The sequence below is a fragment of the Orcinus orca genome, unplaced genomic scaffold (assembly GCF_937001465.1).
Source record: "Orcinus orca unplaced genomic scaffold, mOrcOrc1.1 scaffold_467, whole genome shotgun sequence".
NCBI lineage: Eukaryota > Metazoa > Chordata > Mammalia > Artiodactyla > Delphinidae > Orcinus > Orcinus orca.
Window position 1 is genome coordinate 15028 of NW_026043995.1, and position 20888 is coordinate 35915.

The 20888-nt window shown below is 34.6% G+C and overlaps 1 long non-coding RNA gene across 1 annotated transcript in view; it reads right to left on the bottom strand.

The window, feature by feature from the left end:
- Positions 1-2058: 2058 nt before the first annotated feature.
- The window catches only part of LOC125963355 (uncharacterized), a 30036-nt gene continuing 11206 nt past the window's right edge, over positions 2059-20888 (bottom strand). Inside the window, exon 3 of the long non-coding RNA XR_007475212.1 lies at positions 2059-7987. This is a non-coding gene — a long non-coding RNA (uncharacterized LOC125963355). The remainder of the gene's footprint in view (positions 7988-20888) is intronic.

Below are 20888 nucleotides of genomic sequence, written 5' to 3' on the forward strand. Positions count from 1 at the left end.
TCTCCATTCTTTATTACTTCTTTCTACTTGCTTTGGGTTTAGTTTTCTCTATTTTTCTTTAAAAATTTCTTAAGATGGGGCTTCCCTGGTGGCGCAGTGGTTGAGAGTCTGCCTGCCGATGCAGGGGACACGGGTTCGTGCCCTGGTCCGGGAAGATCCCACATGCCCCGGAGCGGCTGGGCCCGTGAGCCATGGCCACTGAGCCTGCGCGTCCAGAGCCTGTGCTCTGCAACGGGAGAGGCCACAACAGGGAGAGGCCCGTGTACCACAAAAAAAAAAAGAAAAAATTTCTTAAGATGAAAAATTAAATTATTGATCTGAGTCACTTCTTCTTTCCTAATATAAGTATTCAATACTATAAATGACCCTGAAAGCACTGCTATAGCTGTATCCCTCATATTTTGATGTGTTGTATTTTTATCTGTATTTCATACAGACTGTTTTTTCATTGGTTTTAGACTTCCCCTTTAACCCTGGGTTATTTAGAAATGAGATGTTTAATATCTAAAGATTTGAGAATTTTTTAGATTTATTCCTGTTTGACTTATAGCTAAATTCTATTATGCTATTAAAATGTAGCTATGATTTCTACTCTTTTAAATTGTTTGAGATATTTTTATTGGCTTATTATATGGTCTATCTTGTTGAGTATTCATATGTCTTTGAAAATAATGTGTATTCTACTGTTGGGTGAATTGTTCTATAAATGTCAATTAGGACTATTTTTGTTGATAGTGTTCAAATCTTCTATACTCTTACTGTCTTTCTGCCTATTTGTTCTATCAATTACTGGGAAAGGATTTTTGATGTCTCAATTATAATTTTAGAACTGCCAACTTGTTTTACTAACTTCCATTTTTGTCTCATTTATTTTGATGCTCTGTTATCAGTAATATATATATATATATTTATGGTCATTATGTCTTATTGGAGAATTGACCCTTAATGATGATATACTGTCCCATTTTATTCTGGATAGTATTCCTTGTTCCGAAGCTGGCTTTTTCTGATATTAACATAGCTATTCAAGGTTTTGGGGGCTATTTTCATGACATGTCTTTCTCCATCTTTTTACTTTTAACTTATCTTTATCAGTATATATTAACTGCATTTCTAATAGACACAGTAGAATTGGATCTTGCTGTCTGATCCAATCTGACAATTGCATTCTTAAGAAAGTTATATTTAAGCCATTCATAAGTAACGTGATTATGGATGTCGTTGGATAAAAACTTTACTAAATTGCTAGCTGTTTTGTATTTATTTAATTTATTATATACTCTTGCTCTGCCTTCTTTTGCATTAAATAAACATTATATAGTATATCATTTTACCTCCACTATTGACTTATTACTTATACATCTCTTATAAAGTTTGTAGTAATTTCCTGCTAATTTAAAATATACATTGTTATATTTTTAATGAATATACCTTTAATTAATCAGGTTCTACCCTCAAATGATTGTTTCACCTATCATGTAAGCTCGTTAAAACTGGCCTTAATATACCCTAAGGCCAGTAGTGTCACTGTTCTTTCTGATTAAAACTTTTGTCTTGTGGAAATAAAGAGGAAGCATCAGGATGCATATACTTGTCCCACCCACATGACTGTGTTCCCCTCTCCGGTCTGTATCACCATAGGCACTTCTTAGTTGATTTTTCAGACCCTTTGCTGTGAGAGGCCAATGGGGTTCATGAAGAAAGAGTCCTTCAGGGCATGCAGACTCCTCCAGTTTCTTCAGTGCAGTGTTGTTTCACATGGCATTGCTAGCTTGCAATCATCCTTCTTCAAGTATCTGCTCTTCTAGCATCTTACCAATTTTGTTTTGTGTTGTTTTAAGAACGTGTTTTTTTCTGTATATAGCAGTACTATTGTATTATTTGGAACATTAGTCTTCTCTTAGATGTCACTTTCTAAGAAAGACAACTTCACATCTGACTCTGACAAACTGTAAATTCTTAAGTATGTATTTACCTGCTTGAATTGTCACGTAATAGTAAATGTTACACTGAAAATATTTTATGATGAAAGACCTTTGGAATAAAATACCCTTGGAATATTGTAAACAAAGTTTTAACATATTAAACAGGGAAATTTTTAAACAGAAGTACTTAGTAAGTTTCTCACAACTTGACATAACCTTAAATACATACCTTACTTAGAATGATTGCTTCTATCATAGAACAGTCCTATGCTGAGATCTATACCATTATTGAAATAGCTGAAAATCAATGTGTTATTGGGAGATATATAGCCAGGTGTATATTCACATTGTCAGTATGCTTTATAATAAATGCTCAAGGACTTAAAATTATTATAGCTAAGTGATTTGCCCTTGACATTCAGGGATTACTGTTATGTATTTTGATTCTTGCATTTTATATAATAGTAAGCTCATTTGGTTCAGAGCCCTAAATGTTTCCAAATGACTACAATTTTTTCAATGCCAGCAGTTTGGAAAATAATTGCTTTGAATCTCATTTTTTTTATTACCCATCATCTACACTATGCCACCCAGACAAGAGAACAAACAGTGAAGTAAAAACACATTGTTGATTTTTTTGTTACATTACAAAGTCTTCCCATTAACGTATATTGATAGGGAGTTTTTTTAAGTGCAAGGACTAAGATCACTGAAAGTACAAAATAACATGCCTTAAATTTTGTTGTTTCTGGTAGATAGGCTCTGCTATATAAATGCTGATTTGAAGGATAGTCACAAAAAGTCACAAAATCAGATATGTAAATTTTACATGGATTAGAATATATGAGCTCAAATTTAACTTAATCCTAATTTTAGAAAAGCTACAGAACTTAACAGATAGTCAAGTTAAAAGCTTATTATAATTTGTGATAAGACAAAAGATCATATATTCATACCATTCCACACTTCACAATATATAGGGCATGGAATTTCTAACACTCTTGATGTCTTTGGCTTAATCCCATAAAGTTAACATTAAAAACTTCAATATTTTTTGAGAAAGATTAACAATTTAAACAAATATTACATATGGTTTAGGATTTACTAAATGAAAATTGAAATTCCATTCTGAAATTTAGTGATTATTGATTTCTTCAATCCACATAAAATTAATTTCAGGACACCAAGGCACAGTTCGGTCAGATGAGCACAAATTTCCTTATTTTCTCTGTTCAATGTTAGACAAGAAATATTCAAATATAAACCATACTATCCTCTGTCTGATGATAGTGTGTCAGATACAATGGTGTTCATCAACCCAATCTATTCAGCCCCACTGTTTTCCTAGTCTTCTTTCATCTAAGGAAAGCAATGTAGCATGGTTCCAACAATTAGATGGAAACAAGTCACTGAGTTGAGCTTTGGGGAATGTTTTGAAGAATGGTGAGGCTCCATAGGCAGGCAGTTATGCTTTTGCCCTTAGGCACTTTATGTTTTTTCCACCCTTCTTCTTTATGCTTGGAATAATGGCAGGTTGTTAGAAGATTATCAACCATACTATGAATGGGAGAATGGAATCCACATGCTAAAAATGGCGAAGCAGGAAGATAGAATGTACCTGGGCCTTCAATGGCATTGGTCAGAAGCTGCATGTTTAAGAAAAACTTATAACAGCAACAAAACAACTAAGAGAGAAGAGGAGGATGAGAGAGAATGAGAGAGAGAGAGAGAGAGAGACTCAGAATGAAGAATGTTCTTTTATGTTTTTCTCCCTTGTTTGTACTCTTTCTTTGAAAAAGAAAACCATCATAGGATAAAGTGCTAAAAAAGTTCTCACTATTTACTTAGTTAACTTATTCAATATGCTTTCCAGAAGAAAAAAAAATCATTACATGAAGTGGTTGACAGAATTGTAAAAATATCTCCCCAAGATTTTTTGTTTCCTAGCTGTTCAGTAAAGCACTGATACAGGTACTGCTGAGAAGAGTCTTTCACATGGAATTAAGGTTACTAATCAATTCCTTTATATTAGGAAGGTTATCCTGGATTACCTGAGTGGACCTAATGTAATCATATGAGCCCTTAAAAGCTAAAGAGGAAGACAGAATCATCAGTCAAAGAGATGAAGCTTGAGTGACTTGAGGCATGAAAGGGACTTGACCCACTCTTGTTAGTTTGAAGATAGAGGAATGGGGCCAGGAGTCAAGGAAGGCTAGCAGCCTCTAGAAGCTGAGAAAGATCCCTGATGTCTAGCCAACCGGCAATACCAGCAAGAAAACAGGGGCCTTAGCCCTACAACCACAAGGAAGTGAATCCTACCAATCACTCATACAAGCCAGGATGTGGATTCTGCCTTAAAGCATCAAGAAAGGAACACAGCCATGTAGACACCTTGATTTTAGCCTTCTGAGACCCAAGGAAGCTAGACTTCAGACTGTGAAGGCACTGTGAGATAATGCCTGTGTTAAGTCTCTGAATTTGTGGCAATTTGTTATGGCAGCATTATGAAACTAATAATCATAGTAATACAAGAGAACCTGTTTAGGACATTTGCAAAAAATGTCCTGACATATTAACCTTTCAAAAATTACTTTCATCAAATTATAAGGCACAGATCAGAGATCAAAACCCTGAAAAATTACTACTCAGAACTCAGTGTTTTAGTGGAGGCAGGGAAGTAAGGATCATGAGATGCAATCAGGGTAGATAGTGTGTGGCTCTGTGGATGGTCCTTTGTGATTGAGTTTCCAATTGGAAGTTTGAAAAATAAATGCCAAAAAACTACACTACTTCAGAGTTTTCACTAGTGTCAGTTTCTAAAAAATCTTACATGAATTACTATAATTTCAACAAAACATTGATTTTACTAACATTTTATATTGTTGTAACTCTAAGATTTGAACAATAATGTTTACTGTGAAATATAGGAAATTTATAATTATGTGTTTTTAAATTTTTTGCATGGAAAAAGTAGGTTGATTGAGACTATGCAATCCCATCTATTCACTCTTTTTGTGATTATACTGAAGTGCCATTCTCTTCAAAACAGAAGAAAATATAGAGAGCTCAGCTGAAATGAAAGGATTATATTAGTATGAATTACTCATTCATATTAGTGATATATTCAACCAATCCAAAATATTAATTGAATAACCATTATATCCAATGCTTTTTATACATAAATTTACCTATATTGCCACAACACAATGCATATTTTGAATGCATTTAAATTATTTTACACACATATACAAAATAAGACTGCTGATGATTAAATTTCACCTCGAAGTATCTTATTAGGTGATTAAATAGTAGGTGGCACAGAGTACAGTGAATAGTACCAACTATTATTTCATCACTCACTTATAATAAGAAAACATTGAATAAAGAGTCAGTGTTGTATTTATCTGAGTTTCCCAAGCAAACAACAAAATACCTAATACGTAGGAACATAAAAATGCTGTTGGAGTGAACTGTATGTTAATAGTTACACGATTTAAGCAAGAACATGACCAAGGATAAATGTATAACTGAATAGTTATGTTCTCTCATTTTGATAAAAAAATTTCAAAATAACACTAAAAAATCAAGTTTTATTCTCAATTATTTGCTATCGTTCATTCTCTAAACAAATATTACATGAGTACTTGCCATGTAGCAAGTATCCAAGACATTTAGGGAATGGAAACGAACAAAGAGAGTCTCTGGCTTTAAGAATTTCCTGGACATGTTAGAATGTTTGCCACATGCAATACCTGAAGATGTTTATCAGAGCTTTATTCGGCATGCAACAAAGGGCAGAGGAGGAAGTGCTTAACTCAAGGTAAGTTGTTTATCTGCTGGGGGAAAATCGGTGAAATCAGCTGAGAAAAACTGTCATGTGATATTATGGTTTAGTTATTCTGAAATGGGAAATAAAAGAATATTTTATACAGAAATATTAAATTATTTTATGGTGTGCAAATTAAATTCTTTGCATTGAGGTTTTTTAAAATGACAATGTTAATCATGAACTGAAGAAAAAATATAGGCGAAAAAAGAGAAATGAGTTCTATTTTTCAGGATTGGGCTGAGGGGAATATATTCCAGGCAGTGGCAACGGAAGATGCAACTTGCAGGGCTGTGAAAACTCATGGAACTTTTGAATGATGACAGGGAGTTCAGAGCCAGAGCAGAGAGGTTTTGTAGGCAGACAGGGATGAGTCTGAGAAGCAAGCAGGAGTAAGATCAAAAAAGTTCTCAAATATATTGCCAACAAGTATTTGACTTCAAGCTAGGCTCTGGGAACTCAATGACAGATGTGAATTGCAGAGGAATGACCATATTTCCATTTCAGAACAATCACACTGGCAACAATGTGGAGAGTCAGAAGGGAGGCCAGAATGTGAGCACTCAAATGAAGAAAAAATGAGCATGAGCCCAATGCCAGCAGAAATAGGGTGGAGGAGAGGGCTTCAAGAAAGGTTTAGGACGTAGAGTCTGTAAGACTTTCTGATTGATTTGAAATGAAGGGGAGGAACTGCCAAAGGAAGATTCAAGGACCACCCCAATTTACTGGTTAGCAAAACTTAACTTATCACACATACTTGTGATAACTATAAACTGAGATTTAAAAAAATCTTATTTATACTTGAATTTCAGAGTTAACCTAAACATTTCCTAATAAAACTTGCCCATAATTATGATTCCTTCTATTTTTTTCCTAATACTCAAAAGCAGTGATTTTACATTTCATGTAATCATGGTATAAGTGGCATGAGAAATACTAATTGCAGAATATTTACTTCAATAAGCCTTTTTCTCATGTGTTTGAATATTTCAAAACATAGTTCACGACATTAAAGAAAAAAAAGATATAGTTAATTCTAAAAGGCACCATGAAATGCAAAAGTGCAACCTATACTTAAAAAAACATGAAAACATTGAGTATTTGTCCACATACACTGCCCACTGATTTGCAGCAGCAGTAATTCATGTAAAAGCTATCATGTAATATACATGAGGTTGCTTTTCTACAATCTTGCAGAAAGGATACTTGGAAGTATCCTTTTGTACGAAAACTGGAATCATTTTTCTGATGATAGGGTAAAGTAAGGTGAAGCTTTGCATTTCATGAGTAGTCAGTAAATGTAGGTGGGTGAAATCATTTATTCCTTTCAAACAGATCACAAAATGTGTTATTCTTGATGATTTCCAACAATATTATAAGTCCTTGAAGTAGCACATGTATTTGCAGAAAAAAAAATAATATACACATAAGCAAAGCAGGGTGAAAGAAACAAAAATTTACCCATGATCCCAATAGCGATTATATATATATCTGAAAGAGAGAGAGAGGATGCTAGCTAACTGACTAGGTAATCAGACTCCCTAAGCAAAGTCTACCATTACAGGGATTCTAGGAATCTAGGGGTGGGCAGGAATATAGTGATTCTAGTACGTCATAGTGCTTAGTCACTGGGGAAGCAGTCTGGCAAGAACACATTGGCCAATCTTGGGGAAGCTGGAGGCTGTCAACCAGCTATCCTTCCTGCAGAAGTCTTCCTTGAATAGAGATGTAAGCAAGACACCTCCCATCCATCCCTTGCTTCATACAGATTCTCTTCTCTGTGCATGAGGTTTGGAAAACAGCTCCTTCGTCATTTTCTTTTTAAGCTTTGTATATGCATTTTTCTTTTGAACCAGAATCATTTTTTTAATTAATTTTTAAAAATTTTTGGCCGTGTCCAGTCTTTGTTGCTGTGTGCAGGCTTTCTCTAGATGCGGCGAGTGGGGGCTGCTCTTCATTGTGATGAGCGGGCTTCTCATTGCAGTGGCTTCTCTTGTTGTGGAGCACAGACTCTAGGCACACGGGCTTCAGTAGTTGAAGCATGAGGGCTCAGTAGCTGTCGCTCACGGGCTCTAGAATGCAGGCTCAGTAGTTGTGGCACACGGGCTTAGTTGCTCCACGGCATGTGGGATCTTTCCGGACCAGGGCTCAAACCCGTGTACCCTGCATTGGCTGGCGGATTCTTAACCACTGTGCCACCAGGAAAGTCCCTCCTCCGTAGTTCTTGTCTGTGTTTCTGAGGAGAAACTTATGAGAGGTTAGTGGGAAGAGGTACAGACACCATTGCTGCAGGTAGGTTCAGGGTACCATTAATACTCATCCTCTCCCTCCTCAAACACCTATACTAATTTCCTCCTACCCTTAATTATTACCACAGGATTTGGTAGCTTACCTGGCTTTATGACCCAGGATTAGCTATATAATTTTCTGTGTTCAGTGCAAAATGAAATGTAGGACTCCTTGTTCAAAAATTACTAAGAATTTCAAAACAGTGACAGCAGAGCAATAGACCAAGCATGAGGTTCTTTTAAGTATGGGGCCCTTCGTTTGACCTGTGGGACTGCCCAGGTCAAATGCCCATGAATCTGGCCCTGTTGTGGCCCAAACTTAAATTTCTAAAGGGACTGAGACCTTGGTAATCACCCCTCTGTCTGACTGGGGTCGCTGCATCCATCCACTCACAGGTACAACTGGGTAAGTTCCAAATTTCATAATGAGAATGCATAATCATTACTGAACTGAGCATGAGGAATTGGATTAATATCAAGATTTTAGGTGTGGAAATGGTAAATAGGAGCTTAGAATTCACTAAATTATAAAACTGAAGAATGTTTCAATGTTTATGCCAGTTGAATGGTATTCTTTTAACAATGTTACTTTGTTTTCATATGTGATGGGAACCTCCTAATTCCTGAAAAGACCTGTGACTTCTGAAAAAAATAAACAATATCTTGAAGTTTTGTGACTTCACACCTACTTTGTAAACTCATTGAGCTGAAGATTGGTGTTTAAAATTCTTGTGTTCTCGAGTGGACAGCTTGTGAAAAAAATTGAGGAAAAAATAATACTTACTGGAAAATAAGAAATTTATTTGGTAAAGTATAAAAATATTCTATTGGAGAAGTGAATATGGCCTGTGCATTACTTATTAATAATAATAAATATTTACAAAGCACCTTCTAGGCACTAGGAAAAGTTCTAATTGCTTTACATTTTTTTTATTATATGATAAATGCCCCCATTTTATGGATAAGGAAACAGAATAAGTAAATATAGGTAAAAATTTAAGAGTTACAGTCTTAATCAGTTTTTAAAATTAATTACAAATTAATAAAATTCATGTTCTGGTATAAATTAAATTGTGTTTTGAATCATTTACTTTTAAAAATTTTGTTTTAATTTTACTCAAAGAGAAAAAATATACTCCTGAGTTTGATTAGAGAGAAAAGTGGTCACATTTCAGGAACTAGGTAATATATGATCTTTATATACAATGCCAGCACCCAGGAAGAGACTGCCTATCATAAGTTGTTTTTTCTCAAAATAACAGCTTTATGGAAATATAGTTTACTTACCATACATTTTACCACTTTAAAGTGTGCAATGTTTAGCATTAATGGTTAAGTGTTCATTGTTTGGTGTATTCACAGAGTTCTGCAAGCATCACCACTATCTCATTTTGGAATATTTGCATCACCCCAGGAAGAAATCCTTTAGCAATCTCTCCCCTGTCCTTCCTCTTCTTAACTCCTATTAAACTCATAAGTTTTTCAAAATTGAAAAAAGTAACATTGAATCCTAACCTGAGGCCCCATTTTTTGTTTGTTTGTTTGTTTTTAAGCTGTGAGAGACTTATTTGTTTGAAGTTTATGATAATTTTGTTTTTAAGAGATTTACAATGCCAAATTACTGAGTGTTTGATAGTAATGTTAATTTAAATGTGTTACACTAGATATAAAAAATTCAGATTTTTCCTTATGTAGTATGTTTAAGATGGGTTGCTTGTATATTTTAACCCCTTAACATGACTCTGCATTGAATTTCTATGGTAACTGTATTTCTGCAAAAACATAAAAACATTCAGAGGCTGTGTCCTCTCTCTCCTTTTCCTGTTGCCTTTCAGATCAGGAGAACATGTCTCTCCAGAAGTCACTGGAATGCCCTACATACATTTATTATTATTGCTATTTCCATCCCCCAAATTAATATCAAAACTACCATGATAGATTTGTAAAGAAACCATTTAGGACTACTCATGAGAAAGAAAATTATCTTGGATAATGACAGAAAAGAAAAAAATACAGTTAGAAGATAGGAAGTCAAATTCAAACTGTTTGGCCTAATCCTGAATGTATCATTTTCATTATATAGTCAACTTCTGCTGTGCCCACTTGACTTTATGGCTTAATGATATGATTATGCCCAGGTGATGATGAGTAGCTCTGGTCATAGGATCATCCGAAATCCTAGTCATGTTTAAATAGAACATAGTGGTATGTGAGAAGCTCTTACTCAAACTAAGAGTAATTTACTGTCACAGCAACCAAGACTTTGTCTCCCAACTTCAATTAGGCTATGATGTTTTATCATAATATTTCATTCCTCTCAGATTTCCTATCTTTGGTTATAGGACCAGATGGTTTCACTGGTGAATTCTACCAAATATTATAAGAAGTCATACCATTCCCTCTCAAACTTCTCCAAAACATAGATGAGGAAAGAACACTTTGAAACTCATCTTACAAGGCCATCATTACCTGATTTAAAAAGCCAGACAAGGATATACAAAAAAATTAAATTACAGGTCAATATATGTGATGAACATAAATGCAAAATTACCCAATAAAATATTAGTAAATCAAATTCAACAGTACATTAAAAGGATCATACACCATGATCAAGTGGGCTTTGCTTCTGGGATGCAAGGATGGGTCAACACTTGCAAATTAATCAATGTGATTCACCACATTACAAAATAAAGGATGAAATCCTGTGATTATCTTGATAGATGCAGAAAAAGCATTTGACAAATTCAACATTTTTTCCTAATAAGAAACTTAACAAAATGGATATAGAAGAAATTTATCTCAACATAATAAAGGCCCTATATAACAAGCCCACAGCTAACATCATAATCAGTGATGAAAAGCTGAAAGCTATTGCTCTAAGATCAGGAACATGACAAGAATGTCTGTTCTCACTATTATTTAACACAATACTGGCAGTCCTAGTCAGAGCAATTAGTCAAGAAAAAGAAATAAAAAGCATTCAAATCAGAAAATAATAATTTAAATTGTCTCTGCTTGCAGATTATATGATATAATATTTATAATAGACTTCACCAAAAGACTGTTATAACTAATAAACAGTTTCAGTAAAGTTGCAAGATACAAAATCAATATACAAAGGTCAATTGTGTTTCTATACACTAATAATACCTATCAGAAAGAGAAATTAAGAAAACGATCTCATTTACAATTGCATTAAAAAGAATAAAATACTTGGTAATAAGTTTGATCAAGGAGGTGAAGGATTTGTACACTCAAGAATTGTTCCAGATTGAATGTTGAGCATCTTTTCATGTACCTGTTGGCCACTTGGGTGTCTTCTTAGGAAAATGTCTACTTAGTTCTTCTACCCATTTTTTAGTTGGATTATTTTGTATTGAGTTGTATGAGTTCCTTATATATTTTGGACATTAACCCTTTACTCTGTATATGGTTTGCAAAAATTTTCTCCCATTCTGTAGGTAGCCTTTTCATTTTGTTGATTGCTTCTTTAGCTGTGAAGAAGCTTTTTAGTTTGATATAGTCCCACTTGTTGATTTCTGCTTTTGTTGCTTGTGTTTTTGGTGTCAAATCCAAAAAATCATTGCCAAGATCAATGTTAAGGAGCTTTCCAAAGGAGAAACTAACGCACCTTTGTAAGCAATTATACTCCAATAAAGATGTTAAAAAGAAAAAAACCAAACAAACAAAAAAAGAAACATCCTCACAGATACACCCAGAGTAATGTTTGACCAAATATCTGGCCACCCTGTGGCCCAGTCAAGTTGAGGCATAAAATAAACCATCACACCTTCCATAAAACTCATTTCTTTGAAGAACAATTAGCAGAACAGGAATGTTTTTGAAACCCATATACACTGGCAGAAATATATAATAATAATTTATTCTAGTGACAAGACCAGTGATATTCTCAGGATGGAAGCTATTCAAAATAGTTAACTTGTTACCAGGTAGATAGTAAATCTCAAGAAATTATGTAATTTTGGAGCTTGGTTTTGGTCTCTTTTTCTTACAGGTTGGACATTTGGCAGTAGCAGTAGCTAGATTAGCCTTAGTTAGTGAGAATCCATGCTGTTGGCCTCTCTCTCTGCCATCATGACCACTCCATCCTCTAAACAGTGTCTCATGAAGGCCTTCATAGTACTAACTATTTGAAGAGATTAACATGCTATCCTGAAAGCAATGGATTCATGTGCTGCGCTCTGCAATGTTTAGATAGTCCGAGATCCCTTTGGATTACATTAGAGCAGAGGAAAAGGAATTACAGCTCAACAGCAAAATTTGCAAGTGTTTATTACACATTTGAAGTGAGCAAAAACTCTCCCTGATCCTCTTTTCTTACTGAAATAGAAAAGAATGCATATGCCAAAACAGTGTCCATATACCAGAACCTGAGGCTCTATCTGTTCTAACAAAGTTACCACATCCATCATGGCAACTTCAATCAGGGCAACTACTGGGTTGAACTTGCAGCGGTCTACAGTCACCTTCCAGGATCCATCTGATTTTTGCAAGATCATTGCTAGGTAACTTAACTGGGGATATGATAAGGACCACCATCCTTGCATCTGTTAGAAACTCATGGCTGATATAAATCTCCTAAATTCTATATAATACATATATGATACAATTTTTATTTATATATTTTTACTTACTTTCTCATGACAGGAACAGTTTCAGAGGCTTCCATGTGGCTTTCCCTATTTTGGTAGTTATCTACAACCAAGGACCCAATCTGGAAGTTGTACTAACTTCCAAGTATGTTAATACCAATTAAACATTCAGGGTCCAGGGAAAAGACCATCAGGTGGTCTATGTAAGTGATTTATTACCTGTCTCTCATATGCCCCCATACATATAGGAAGGCCACAATAATGTTTCAAAGTATTCGTAGTTCAATATCACAGAAACCCTATAACCTATACCAACAGTGCTAAAAATATGAGTAATCCCCATCTCCCAATTTATAGTCAAGTGAGTAAATGGCCATAATTTTCTTGAGGACAAATGCAGCAAATCATTGCTTTGTATACATGCTATGGTATTGCAATTGTTCCACTTGGAACCACTGTTTAGTGGGCTCTGATTCTGAACAATGGTCCCCAGTCTGAAACCTATGCAAGGAATCATGACATATTTATTAGGGTGGCTATCCTCAGACACCCAATCACCAAACCTTGATTTCTTCTGCTGGTTCAAGCTGAGTAGCGACTTTGTCAGCCACCAATCTATTTTGCCCTTAGGGAGGTCATATTCTATTAACCATCCTTTTAAGTCCCTGTGTATCTGGTTCCCAGGGCTATTACTCCAACTTTGCTAGTGATCACAACATATGTGGTTAAGTACCACCTGGTTACTGACAGTTAACTGCTGCCACCTAGACTCTACTATTTTAAAGTCCATTCATGGACACTGTTTTCAGCTAGATAAATTCTGTAACAGTATTTTCTATCTCCAGCCCTAAAATGAAAAGTAGAGACACTACTGAATTTTTTTTTTTCTGTACACGGGCCTCTCACTGTTGTGGCCTCTCCCGTTGTGGAGCACAGGCTCCGGACACACAGGCGCAGCAGCCATGGCTCACGGGCCCAGCTGCTCCGCGGCATGTGGGATCCTCCCAGACCGGGGCACGAACCCGTGTCCCCTGCATCGGCAGGCGGACTCTCAACCACTGCGCCACCAGGGAAGCCCCTGAGCTTTTTAATGATGCTGCTTCCTGTCTCACCAGGCCATTCATATGGCCTTGATAAATTTTGTGTCCTTGGGCCTTCCCAAGGAACATAACCATCATGCTTATCTTCTGACTGTACATATTACATCCATTCTAGCATGTCTACTTCTCTGAACTTTTTAATTTCTTTATCCATCATCTGACATTGCAGTTCATGCACTTCAATTTTGCTCAGCTTGGCCACTGTGTGTACCATGCCATGTACTGGGAGCCACCTTATTAGTTTGTACGATCTCCTGAGGTTCTTTCCAGGACACTAAATCTTTTATCTCTAAAGAATATTCTCAGGTAAATAAATTCTTCCCTTTCCAATTCTATGTTCCAGTCCCTTTGATAAAGAATCTTCTAACACAGTGCCACTCATACATCCCAGATGGCTACTGATACATGTCAGATAGGTTTGCAGCATCTTTAAATTACACTACTTTGTTTATGAAGCCAAGTGCTTGGCTTCATAATATCATAATATTATGATTGGCATAATATCAAGTTGCTTGATATTGTGACTTAAAACCTAGGTATAAGCCAAGTGGCCAGGAGGGAAAGTGAGGGCAGATCTTGAGTGGTATATCTGCTGCCTTTCAGGATTATTGAGATGACTGCTCTTAGCAAAAAGGAATGGAACACTTCTGCAGGCTTAGAAGGTTCAGAAGAGTCAGAGGAATCAAAATCTTCTGGAGCAATCATCCGCATGTCTAGATTCTGTGTGTTAAAGCTTCAGATTTTCCCAATGGGGGCAATGCCCTTGGTATAACAAATCTGCCAAGTTTAACCTCCTTTGAAGTTAGTCGCACAGACTAATAAATCTCAGGCCTCACGTTTGGCTTTCTCTGCACTCCTGCTGCAAAACGAGGGCTTCTTTGCCTCTACCAAGGAATCCCTTTGGCTTTCACATCTCATTTTTAATTCATTCTTATTTTCTTTATCATTCTGTAGAGAAATTATAGCCCATAAGAGTGTGACAGAGAGGGGACTGGAATTATAGAAATTGAGGAAGGTATTAATGGTCTCCTTGCTCCTGGATGAATTCATGTCCATGTTCATAAGAGTGCACTCTCACTTGTGAATCCCATCATATCACTTCCTTTCCCAAATCTCTTCAGGATAAACCATATATATATATATAACAAGACTGTATTATCTATTCCCCACCGAAATAGTAAACTCATTTCCCGTTGCTCCCTTTTGTGGCATTTTAAATTCTCAAAAAATATGTAAATATAGAGAAGATCAATAATTATCCACATATGTCCAATCGTGTTTTGGCTCTGCCCAAAACACGATTACTTTAAGGTTACTTTAGGATTACTTCAGAATTACTTTAACCCCTGAAAAATATACATGAAAATCCTAAACATAACATTTCATCGGGGAAAAAATAGCATAAGGACTAAAATAATACAAAATAAGACAAAAGCTTTTCCAGCTATCCACCCACAAATTTAACAATAAACCCTTTATATTAAAAAATCTAGTCAGTGTATATATCTGCATGATGTATCATAATTTATTTCCAAAGTTGTTTTATTGAAATCAGAATCCCAACAGGGCTCAGAATATTGATAGCTTGGTTGATTATTCTCATCTTTAAATCTATATGTTGTCCCTCTCTCTTTCTTCCATGAAGTTTATCCTTCCTTGTGGGTGGTCATTTGCCTTGTAGAGTTAACAAAATTTTGCATTTTTCTGTGTGTATTCCTGTTTTATTTTTAACATATTTCTCCGATTTTCATGTTTTTCTTTTTTAACAAATTAGTGATTGGGACCTACAGTTTTGATTCAGATTTGATTGGTAAGAGTTCTTCATAGTTGATGTGCTACACTTCTTATTTTTCACATTAGGGAGCACATAATAACTGGTTGTCTCAAGTTTTATGTTCTTAAAATTAATCACTAGGTTCATTCACTTAAAATCCCCCTCGATGTGTTATGATTCTTAAACACTAATACATTTAGATGTACTGTTTTCTCTATGGTTTTGAGTGCCCACAGCATACTTTACTTATATAGCATTATAATAATTATTTTAAAGAAATAAAGCAATTAACAAGGATTAATGTGCAAGAATGCTTATTATGGAATGTTTGGGGATAGAAGAAATTAGAAACACATTTAATATCAAGTAATAAAGGCACAGATAAATTATGTGGTACTTGCATAAGATGGAATGTTTTGTAGGTATTAACATGCTTTCAAAAAATATTTAATAACATGGAAAATGTTCTTAATGTAATGCTACATCAAAAAGTGCTGAAGACACAGATTGTTCCTTAAAAAAATACAAAAGCTTATCAAATGTAATTTCAAAAGCAAAGAAATAATATGTAATTTTAACTTCCTAGTGTTTCTGAGCATCTGTAAATATACTAAATTTTAATTTAGGATAATGGATAATAAGAACCAATATTACTAAATATCAACAAACTGATTTGTAATTATATATGGCTGAATAAAGTTGTTTCTTTTGCCCTTTTCTCAGTAATTTGGTGCCAACAACAAAAGTAAAAATTAATGAAAAATATTTTAAGTGCATCTTCAGTAAGAATAAAAAAATACTTTTTTACCTCTCAAAAGAAGATTTTGCTAGCATAAGGAAATATGACCAAACTGAGGAAGAACCATGAGATCATAAAATTAACAATACAGATCTCAATAACACAAAACAAAGTTCTAAAATTAGGTGACTATCCTTGTGTTTCCTGAATTAAAGTTTGGGAAAAGGAGCAGGTTTCTTCAGGAGAATTAATGAGTGCTAAGAAAACACATCGAAACCAAATTGTATGGATAAGGTTTTCTCGTATAGAATTGCTGGCATAGCAACCAAGTGAGGACAACTCGAAATCCCCATAAGAATGACAAATAAATTATGAAGAATCCAGAATATGTGCTATGAAGGTATTTTGAAAAAGTTATAAATCTATAAACAGATATGAAAAAGTCTCTAAATCTTACCATCAAATAGAAAGCAAAATCCAAAACAATTCAGAATATTAGTCCAATGTTTATATTTCCATCAATTTGAATAGTTTACATTTAACAAATTTCATGAATTAAACATATAGACAAAACATTCATATTATTTTTATTTTAAATTTTGTTTTGTTGAACACTGGTTAGTTTGAGAATTTCGTTGTATTTATCACATTTTTTACATTTGCTTTCCTGAATTTCTTCTTCCTGGCATTTATTCAATATAATATTTACCTTTCTTTTTTAATGAAATCTCTTGCCCCTATATTGATTATTTTGCATTGCAGAAGTTATTTCTCTATTTTGAGATTTGTTTAAACTTTTTGAAGCTTTTGGTGTTTAACCAAATCATTATGTCTGCTTTTATTGTGTAGCTCAGAGTTTGTTATCTCCTGTATTATTTCAGTAATTTTATGCTCTATATATTTAAGTCCTTATTCCATCTGAATTTTATTTTGATTTGTATTTTAAAATCTATATAAGGAGACCAACCATCTGCTAACTAAAATGTACATATGTATTTTGCATTATCATATCATGATATCTGTGCCCTACAGAAATCTCTGAATAAAGCATACTACTGTAGTTGAGGGGACGGGCGGGGGGACAGCGTGTCCTTCAAGAGAATAACTTACCATCAGGAGAAGAGTAGGTCCTTCAAGAGAAAACAGAAACCTAACAGAAAATGTTAACTTGCTGGACAAGAGAAAACACATTTCAAGTTTCTCCTTAACCACTATTCTACAGAATGCCAAGCACTTGAGAGTATTCACTTTTGACAGTAAGGGATAGAGTGTATTAAATAATTTTGATACTCACTAGCTGATCCCATGAAGATGGGCTGCTGCTTCGGTTGCTTTGGAAAACCATAAATATCTATTTAAAACTCAGTTTGTGAACATCTGTGGTTAAGTTAACCAAATATTTTATCAACGTTTCTTCATGCATTCTCAGTCCCATGAGGTGAAAACGTCTTCATTTATCCCCCCTCAGTCCACCATTCACCAGAGGAAATTTCTCCTTCGTTTGCAGCATTATGTTTTTATCAGATCAAATATTGGGCAATTATCAGCTTCATCTTGACTTGTGTCTTCAGAAATGTTGAAAGTAATCTGAAACTAGTAACTGATAAATAACTATGTCACTTTCTGGATTAAAAAAAAATCTTGTAATTTGTAAAAGTGACTGTTTCATGAAGTTACAATTTTCTGTAGATTGGATTTTATTTTCCACCTTCTTTCACTTAACTATTTTCTCATCACACCTAGTTTCTATTATTTTCTTCTGAATTCTGAGAAAAATTGAGTATGTATATATGCCAAGTATGTATTTCATTGCATTGATTTTCTAAGGAATATAACTTGCTGCTTACTGCTATCACAATGATTTTAAATTTGATAATTCTGTTTTTAATCAGGAATAATAATTTCTTTATAATCTCTAGAATAATAAAGAGGCAATGATAGCTTTGAATCAGGTCGAAAATGGAGTGGTGGCTAGACTCTGGGTTTCTGGGGTTCTAGGTATGTCCCAACCACATCTGGGGCTTCCCATGTCTAGAGGCGCCTCAAGCAAGGAGGGCGTAGCTCACACTTGGAAGGCCCCTATTTACTTTGTCACGTTCCCCAGGGTGGGAGTCAGCTTGCTGAACGCCTTCCTGTTTGCACCAGAGAAAACATAAGAACCCAAGTTTTTGCCTATCCCCATCTCTGCGTCAGGTCCAAGCACTTTTCCTAGAGATATGGTAACCATTCTTTATTCCATAACCCTCATTTGAAGCCACTTCTGACCTGCAATGAAGATGAATAAAGAAAACTTGGACCATTGTTCTACATCATGGACCACAGCTCAGATCTGGACTATTCTTGCACATGGACCAGTAAAATGTATAGGACCTTAAGTTCATGTTCTTTATTTGCATCAAATGATGACCAGTAGACTGATTTTCCATCATTTTTCTTGTAGCAGGAGATGAATTAAATAAATAACTTAGGTAAAATAAGAAAAGGAGAGAAAAAAAGGTAAAGTTAAGAGGAAGATCATGTATCACTCTCCCTTTTCTTGTTGCCCTAGATTCCATCCTTCCAAGCAAGGAATCATTACATTTATATATATATATATATATATATATATACACACACACACACACACACATACACACACATATATATATATGTACACACACACATATATATATAACATATACATGCACATATATATACACACGTTATTTATGTTTTGTGCAAATAAACATTCTGCACACTATATAAAAGACAAAAATTGATCAGTTACAATTAAAGTTCCCACTACTCAGCACTGTGCAAAGAGAAAATTCGAAAAATCAGTTCAAGATTAGTTCTCACTTTGATGCAATGGTCTCAGCAGAGGTGGATCTAGAGGAGGTGTAAGGTGGCAGGTCTTCTATGATGAATGGCTTATTAGAGGAGAGTATGAATTGGTAATAAAAAACATGGGATTTCAGTTCACAATACTGATATAATTTGTGAGGTGAAAATAGCTAAGAATTTTTCAAAAATAATGACAGACACCAAACCATAGATCAAGGACGCAGAGGAGTCCAAGTGGGATAAATAATAAAAAAACTTTCACCTGGCATGTTGTGTTCAAACTACAGAAAATCAAAGAAAAAGTCTTGAAACACACACACAGAAAAACAACACCTTACCTATGAAGAAAGAAGTATAAGATTTATAGCAGACTTCTTGTCATCAACAATGCAAGCAAAAAGAGAGTGGAGAGAAATATTTAAAATGTTGAAATAAAGGAATCACCAAGCTAGAATTCTGTATTAAGGAAAATTGTTCCTCAAAAATGAAGGAGAAATAAAGACTTTCTCAAATGAACAAAAATGAGGAATTTTCACCAGTAGATCTGCCTTTCAATTAAAGAAGTTTAATTTTTTTAAAGTTTAGAGAAAGAAAATGATGCAGGTTAGAAACTGAGATCTACATAAAGAAATGAAGGGCATTATTTTAAAGGTAAAATAAACCCTTTTCTTTTTCTTTTTCTTACTTGATTTAATATATAAGTGTTCAAACTAACAACAGCAACAATATATTGGATGAGTATAGCTTATTGATAAGTGAAATGAGTGACATCAATGTTAGAAGGGATGAATATGAAATATTTTAAGGTACCTACACACTCATAAAGTAATATAGACCTATTTAGAAGTGGACTTGTAAATACATGTTGTAAATACATGTTTTAAATACATGTTGCCATCCTTAGGGCAACCACTAAAATCATTTTTTAAAAAGAAGTATAAGTGATTTGCTAAGAAATGAGAGAAAACAGAATCATATAAAATGCCTAATTAAACCAGATAAGGCAGAAAAGGGGTAGAATATTAAAAAATAAGAAATAAGAAGTGCAATGAATATAGAACAGTACAGAAAGGGGAGAAATTAATGCAACTATACACATAATCACTTTAAATGTGAATGGATTAAATGCAACAATAAAAATTAAAAACAGAAAATGACAGAGGGGATAAAAAAAACAACTGACTATATGTTGTCTGCAAGAAACCCACTTTAAAAAGAAAGACATAGATTATAAGTAAAGTGATGAAGAAAACTATACCACAGTAACACTAATGAAGGGAAAGCTGGAGTAGCTATGTTAATGTCAGGCAAAGCAGACTTCAAACAAGGAAAATTATCAGGGATAGAGAGAGGCATTACATAACGATAAGGGGGTCAATTTTCTAAGAAGACTTAATCCTTAATGTGTATGTGCATAACAGCAAAGTACCAAAATAAGTGAGGCAAAAACAGATAGAATGGCAAGATGAAATAAACAGCTCTATTATTATAGTTGGAGACCTCAACAGACCTCTATCAGTAATTGACAGATTCTGCTTACAGAAAATCAGTAAGCATAGAGTTGAACTGAACCACCATCATTATCAACTGTATCTAATTGACATTTATAAAATACTTATCCAACAGCAGAAGATTACAGTCATCCCTTGGTATCTGAGGGGGACTGGTCCCAGGAGCCCCTGCATATACCAAAATCTGCTGATGCTCAAGTCCCTCATATAAAATGAAGTAGTAAAATGAATGGAAATTTCAATCTAAGTTGATTGAATCCACAGATGCGAAACCCAAGAATTTGAAGGG